The sequence below is a fragment of the Agelaius tricolor genome, unplaced genomic scaffold (genome assembly GCF_023055355.1).
Source record: "Agelaius tricolor isolate 1412-34295 unplaced genomic scaffold, bAgeTri1.0.p SCAF_42, whole genome shotgun sequence".
Classification (NCBI taxonomy): domain Eukaryota; kingdom Metazoa; phylum Chordata; class Aves; order Passeriformes; family Icteridae; genus Agelaius; species Agelaius tricolor.
The window spans coordinates 2,886,553-2,894,582 of NW_027269302.1; positions in this window are offsets into that span (position 1 = coordinate 2,886,553).

Genomic DNA, 8,030 nt, shown 5'->3' on the forward strand with positions numbered 1-8,030 from the left:
ATTAAAATCCCATAAAATTCTATTACAATCCCATCAAATTCCATTAAAAGTCCATAAAATCCCACTAAAATCCCATTAAATCCTATTAAAATTCCTTTTAAATCCCATTAAATTCTATTAAAATCCTACTAAATTCCTATTAAAATCCATTAAAATCCCTTCCAATCCCATAAAATGATCCCAAACCCACACAGAACTGGCCCTGAAATACCCCCCACACACACAGCCCTAAAAACCAAAAAATGTGAAAAATTACCTCAAATGATCCCAAATTTACCCCGAATAACCCCAAAAAACCCCAAATAACCCCAAAGGCACACAAAGAACCCAAATCCCCCAAATGACCCCAAATCCCATAAATGACCCCAAATTCTCCAGATGACCCCAATCCCATAAATTACCACAAATCCCATAAATGACCCCAAATCCCATAAATGGGATTGGGAGAGGGGAGGAGAGGGCAGGGAAAGGGGGAGTGGGACAAACTGGGCGAGGAAATCAAACTCTGCAGTCAGACAGAGCAGGGATTTGTGTATCCAGCGCTGGGAGCGAGGGGGATCTCTCTGGCAAAAACCCACTCAGTCTCCTTTAGCCTTCAGCTCCATTTTAAAAGTCACAATTACAACACTTCATTAGCATACTCACATTTGCATAAAGCTGTGTCCCGGTTTTACAGCCGTGTGTGGCTTCAGCGCCTGCGTCCATTCCTCCTGTGGCGGCCCTCAGTCTTCTGGTGCTCTTTTGATGAAGGCTTCTGTCGTCCTCCTCACGTTGGAACCTTTTACCTGGACCATCAGTCCATGCCTGGTGCTCCTTGTTCTTCAGTCTAAGCTGGTCTGAGCTGATTTTGCCCTTTGCAAGCTCTGTTCAAACTTGCTCTCTCGCTCTCGGTGCGTTTGTTGTGTCGCTGGCTCTGCTCTCTCTCTTGCTCTGCTGCCTGGCTGGCTTTGCCTGCATGTGAAAAATGCATGTATTTTATGATTGGCTTTTCGCAAATATTAAAATGAATATTATATGTCTGCTGTTAGAAAGTAATGCTGTATTAATTCTCTTAAGTACTGTGTTAAATATAGTTTTAGGTTATAAAAATTGTTACAATAGAAACGATGCTATGTAGGATTCTTGTTTTAAAGAAAGGACTCGCACTGAGATAGCAGCCACAGGACACCTAAATCTTTCCGAGAAAAAGAATTTATTGCCCTCTTATCAGAAGAAATGAATTTCTTCCCGCCTTGAAGGCGCTGTTAGGATTCAGAGGAAGAAGGTGGCACTGCCCAGACAGAATCCTGTGTTTGAATGGAATTTATGCATCATGGATGAAGTGTATGAATATGCAACAGGCTGTTGTTTTTAAGGGTTAATCCTTTGTTAACGGGTGTCCCTTTTCGGGCTCGTGGTGCCCAGAAAAAGGTACCCGGACCTCCATAACCCTTTTTCTCTATTGTCTCATATTGTCCTAATTCAAATTGTCCAAATTATTATTACTCTAATTGTATTGCTATTTTTATAACCATTTTATTACTATGGAACTTTTACAATTTTAAAAACAAGTGATTGGCGTGTTTCACACTGCACATCTCGCTCCAGGGCTGCTTGTGCTGAACCTTTCCTTGCACAGCCCTGAGGATTCCCCCAGCCCGGGCTCCCAGCAGCTCCAGGCCCAGCCAGGAGGAGCAGCAGGGCCAGGGCTGGCCGGGCGTCCCCCCAGATGTGGCCCCCGCTGGTGGCACAGCCGGACCCTTGGGAGGCTGCCTCAGGCTTTATTGTCCACCAGCATCCCAGGAGGGAGCAGAAAATCCTCCTGCAGACACTGATTCCGGAGGCTCCCAGCGCTTCCTTGTCTCCAGGAGCTTCTGCCAAGCCCCAGTGAAACCTCGGTGCCACATTGTTCCACAGCCTCACAACGCTCTCCTGGCTCCCGTGAGGTCCCTCTGGGTCCCGCTGCAGCCTTGGCTCCATCAGGCTCTCCTGGCTCCATCAGGGTCTCCTGGCTTCCATCAGGGTCTCCTGGCTTCCATGATGCTCCACTCTGTCCCAAGGGGCATCCGCGGCTCAGCTTTGGAGCCCTGCAAGATCCAAAGGTTCCCCCCGAAAAACACCAGCCCAGGGACCCCAGGATATTTGGGCTGAGCTCCCGCTGCCCAGGCACCTGCATGGAACCCAAGTGACCGCTGGGACTCCATGGAATGTCCTGGGACAAACTGTCCCTGGTCAGACAGGGGTGCCATGGAACACAGGTGCCACTGGGACACGGACACTGCCCATGGAACCGAGTGTCCATGGGGACAGAGCCGGGCCTGATGGAACACTGGAGAACATTGTCATCCCATGGAATCCATGGAACCAGGTGTCCATGGTGACACTGGAGAACATTGTCACCCCATGGAATCCCATGGAACCAGGTGTCCATGGTGACACTGGAGAACATTGTCACCCCATGGAATCCATGGAACCAGGTGTCCATGGTGACACTGGAGAACATTGTCACCCAATGGAATCCCATGGAACCAGGTGTCCATGGAGACACTGGAGAACATTGTCACCCCATGGAATCCATGGAACCAGGTGTCCATGGTGACACTGGAGAACATTGTCACCCCATGGAATCCATGGAACCAGGTGTCCATGGTGACACTGGAGAACATTGTCACCCCATGGAATCCCATGGAACCAGGTGTCCATGGTGACAGAGCCGGGCCCAATGGAACCTACTGGAACACAGGAGAACATTGTTACCTGTTGGAACCCGGGCTGCTGAGAATTTCGGACTTTCTGAGCTGGCAGACACTGACCCCCAAGAGAACACTGCATTTGACCTGAGGCTGTGGAGAAGGCTTCCAAAATGGAATGATGGAACTGGGATTATGGGTGTGGAGTTTGAATAGAAGGGTGTAATATCACATGGTGGACAACTTGGAGTTTAAGGTTTTAGAATATAGTAATATATATAAAGCAAGATGGAGGTTTTAGGGTGGAGGCTGATCCTTCTTCTTCTTCTTCTTCTTCTTCTTCTTCTTCTTCTTCTCCTTCTTCTTCTTCTCCTTCTCCTTCTCCTCCTCCTCCTCTTCCTCCTCCTCCTCCTCCTCATCCCTTATGTTGGGCATGGGTGATTGGTTATTGGGTTAAAAGTAAAAATAATTTAGCTGCCATTTCTTAATTGGACAGTTTATCCTCAAAAGACCTTGCAGAGAGAGAGAGATGGGGCTCCATTTTTACCTTGTTAGCAAAGTGCCGCAGAACTCACAGCTTGTGAGACTGTTCTAGAGACAAGAGCTAATGAACACCTGAGTCCAAATAAGAAATGCTGTCTTGGGATTTCATCCCGACCTTGGCAGAAAAGAAGCAAAAGAATTGACTGTTACCCCATGGAATCTCATGGAACCAGGTGTCCACTGTTTCACGGTGCAGCCTCAGAGAGTGGTGAGACCATTGTGTCACCATGGAATATCCTGAAACCACGGCTCCCTTGTGACAAACCTGGGCTTTATGAAACCAAGGACACCGCTGGGATGCAATGGAATCTCAAGGAGCCAAGGGTCAGCTGTCAACACATCAGCTTCTCAGGAAACCAAGGCAAACACTGTGACACAGAGAGGGGCCTCATGGGACCCAGGAGACCATGGTGACACCGTGGTGGGATCTCATGGAACCAAGTGTGAAATGTTGCAGGACCCAGGAGACCATGGTGACACCGTGGTGGGATCTCATGGAACCAAGTGTGAATTGTTACAGGACCCAGGAGACCATGGTGACACCGTGGTGGGATCTCATGGAACCAAGAGCCCAGAGTTTCATGGCTCAGCCTCATGGAGCACTGGAGACCATGGTGTCCCAAAGGGAACACATGGAACAAAGGCTCCTTAGTGACACAGCAGGGCCTCATGGAATGCAAGAGATCATCCTGATGGAATGGGAACTCATGGATTCAAGGGTCCACTCTTTTGCTGCGTGGCCTCATGGAATGCTGGAGACCATTGTGGCACCATGGAAATGAATGGCACAAAGGCTCCACTGTGACCCAGCAGGGCCTCATGGAACCAAGGACAGTGCTGTGATACAATGGAATCTCATGGAACCAAGGTCCAGTTGTGACAAAGCTGGGCCTCCTGGAACCAAGGACACAGCCATGATGCAATGGAATCTCTAGGATCCAAGGATCAATTGTCAACATATCAGGTTCTCATGAAACCAAGCAGAACATTGTGACACAGGGGAATCTCATGGGAGCAAGGCTCTGCTTTGATCAAGTGGGGCCTCATGGGACACAGGTGCCACTGGGACATTGTCAGGCCTGGTAGGAACAAGACACCACTGTGGCAGACCAAGGCCTCATGGGACCTAGGAGAGCCCTGGGACACAATGGAACCTGATGGAACCAAGGGCCCATTGTGACACGGCAGGGTCTCCTGGAACCCCTGTGCCACTGGGACATTGCCAGGGCTGGTGCAAGCAAGGTTCCACTGTGACAAAGGCAGGCCTTGTGGCACCCAGGAGACCATTGTGGGACAATGGAATCTCATGGAAGCAAGGCCCCATTGTGACAAAGAGCGGCCTCATGGAAGCCCAGTGCCACTGGGACATCTCCAGCCTTGGAGGAAGCAAGTGTCCATTGTGACACAGCACAGCCTCAAATCACAGGAGAGCAGAGGGATGGAGCCATGGAATCTTGGGGAACCAAGTGTCAATTCTAAACACAGCGAGGACTCATGGAACCCAGGAGACCATTGTGATGCTGCACTTTGTCACAATGGGGCCGTGCTTCTATGAGGATCCATGGGCCCACAATGTTCTCCTGGGTTCCAGGAGGCCCCGCTGGGTCACAATGGCCCCTTGCTCCCACGAGCCACAGCACGGTCCCCGTTGCCCCTGGGTTCTGTGAGGCCCTGCTGCGTTCACAACTGACACTTGCTTCCATGAGATTCCATTGCGTCACAGTGGCCCCCATGTTTCCATGAGGTTCTGCTGGGTCACAGTGGACACTGGGTTCCGCAAGAGCTGGCAATGTCCCAGTGGCACCTGTGTCCTGTGAGCCCCACTTTGCCAAAGCAGAGCCTTGGCTCCATGAGATTCCAGGCTGTCCCAATGCTCTGCTGAGTTCCACGAGGCTGTGCTGTGTCACAATGGACACTGAGTTCCACCTGCCCTGGCAATATCCAAGTGGCCCCTGGCTTCCATGAGGCCCCATTGTGTTTGCAGGTGACACTTGGTTCCCCAAGGTGTCATTGTCACGCCGCTCTCCTGGGCGCCCTGAGGCCTTGCTGTCTGTGAGAAATGATCATTACTTTTAAAATTTTAAGGTTGATTCAACCTTGAAAAAAATGACAACAAAGGACTGAAACAGGAGAAATCACAGCACTGGGAGCCCTTCCCCACCCCATGGCTATCAGCCACATGGCTCCTTCACAAATTGGCTGCTCCTCCTTTTAGACTTTGGTGTTGCATCAGGCAATCCTAGCCCCACCCAAAGTCTGTCAGGTAACTCTTTGTGGCCGTCCATTGGTGGAGAATGCTTTCTTGCAACCTGACTGGAGAGCAGGTGTTGCCATGCCTGCCTTCCCGTGACAAACCTGCCCTCCCCAAATGCCCCAACCACCAAGGCCATTACAAGGAGAGGGGAAAAGGACTATGCGGGACAGATGACAATAACATCACTACACATCTTAACACACACATAGTATCTATCTCCTCACTGTGAGACCCAACTATGACATTACTCATCTGTAACACTGTGCAATAATGGAGCCTTGTTCCTAGCAGACCTGGCAATGTCCCAGTGGCACCTGTGTCCCATGAGGCCCCACTTGGTCAAAGCAGAGCCTTGGCTTAACAACTGACCCTTGTTTCCTTGAGATTCCATTTGTGAAAAACACGTTCACTCTCCTGTGAAAATGTACAAAGTTTAATAAAGGACAATGGGAGACCAGGACCATGGAGCAAAGGTTATTACGGCCGGGTGCATCTTGGCACTCAGCCAGGAGCACCCTGTTACCTTCGGGGATCCCCTGAAATACCTTTCCCCTTACATCAGCCTGGTGCATATTCATAGAGCCTCATGCATATCCATCAACTACTTTACATATTCCAGGAATGATTTTACATGGCCCCTCCTTGAGTCTGCCTTTTCAGAGCATGTGTGTTTCTTGGCTGTGGTTTTGGCTCCTTCTCTTTATCACCTCCAGTTTTTGGGCCTTGGTGCACTCTGCCTTCAGATAGGGAGTGCTGATAATTGGCAGATCTGTACAGGTGTCCTCATCCTGTGTGCATTGGATGTTATCCCACCCAAGCAGGCAGTTTAACACAAGCACACTTCTATCAGCTATTTCACTACTATGTCTAAGCTCAATTAACAACAGAAATAAAAACTATATCTTTAGAACAAAGTTACTTTAACACCACACAGATAAAATCCATTTTAATATTTGCAAAAAGCCAATATTATGATATTTATCTATAACAGGGTGAAGGAGCCCTGGCCCAGGCTCTGGCCCTGGGGGACACGGGGACGCTGCCGGGGGGTCCCTGTCCCCCTGTGCCACCCCCAGGGCCCCGGCCCCCGTCCCCGTGTCAGGCTCTGGGGTCGATCTCGTGGAACATCCTCTGGGGAAGGCTGCGGGGCTGGGGGCGGGGGGACCCGGGGGGACAGGGGACCCTGCTGTGCACGAGCAGGGTTGGACTGCCCTGGGGGGAGCTGTGAGGGGGCCGGGGCAGAGTGACCACCCCAGTGACCTCACACAGCCCCCGGGATGTCACACAGCCCCAGTGATGTCACACAGTGCAGTAAACCCCATGGACTAACTTGCACTGCTTGATAATAAGGCCAGATAAGAGGCTTTATTAACACAGCACCTGTGATGTCACACAACCTCCATATGATGTCATTCAGCTGCTATATGATGTCACACAGCACATTTGTGGTGTCACAGTCACCCTGGGATGTCACAGCCTTCTCTGTGACATCACACAGCTGCTCTGTGACTCTGTGTCACAACCCACATTGTGATGTCACAGAGCCGCCTTCTCTGATGTCACAGCTAGCTCTGTGATGTCACAACCCCCTCAGTGCTGTCCCACAGCCCACTCTGTGCTGTCACACAGCCCCTTGCTGCCATCCCAGCTGCTCTGTGGCTCTGGGACACAGCCCCAGAGGTGCTGCTGTGACACAGCCCCCGCGGGGACATCCCACAGCCCCGGCCAGTGCTGAGCCCCTGGGAGCTCTGTCTGTGCCCTGCTCGTGTCCCTGAGGGGCCCTGGCAGTGCCCCAGCCCTGCTGGGCTGTGCACAGGAGCTGCTCCTGGCCAGAGCTGTCTCTCTGCAGCTCTGCTGCCCTTGCCAGGAGCTGCCTCTGGGCCAGGAGCCCGGCCCAGCTCAGCAGCACAGACACAGCACAAGGACTTTAATCACCCTCTGGGCCTTTGCTGCTCTTTGCATCACACCCAGTCCCTCAGGGTGGGCTCAAAGACTTCTCAAGAGCTCAGAGTGAGATTGAAATACTGAAGTTTCTTGTACTTTAAAGAGATCCCTGTGAGGGACAGCACTGAGAAAGTGTCCCCAGGTTCCAGGGAGAGCAGAACACTGGAGGCACAGATGGCAGCTGGGGACAAACAAGGCAAAGGTGTCTCTGGTGCTGAGCAAACCTGGATTTGTTTCAGGAATGCAAAGGGCCAAGGCCTGAGCCCCAGGGCCTGGCCAGGCAGATCCTGTCCCTCCCTCCTCGCTCAGGGCTCTTTCCAGGATGGGCCCTGGCATGTGGGGATGGGCAATGCCAAGGGCAGGAGCGTGGGGCAGCCCCTGCCAGGCTGCTGAGCAGGGACAAGGAGGCAATGAGGCCCCAGGCCTGCAAGGGTCACTTGTCCCCTCCTGGCTCAGGCCCAGGCCCAGCAGCCATGGCCAAAGTGCTGCCCAGGTTGGCTCTGTCAGGGCTGTCTTGCAGCTGCTGCCCATCCCTGTGCCCTGTGCAGCCCAGGCTGTCCCACGGTGTCCCTGCCCTGGCCTCTGTCCCTGCAGGCTCTGGGCATCCCCCGGCTGCACCA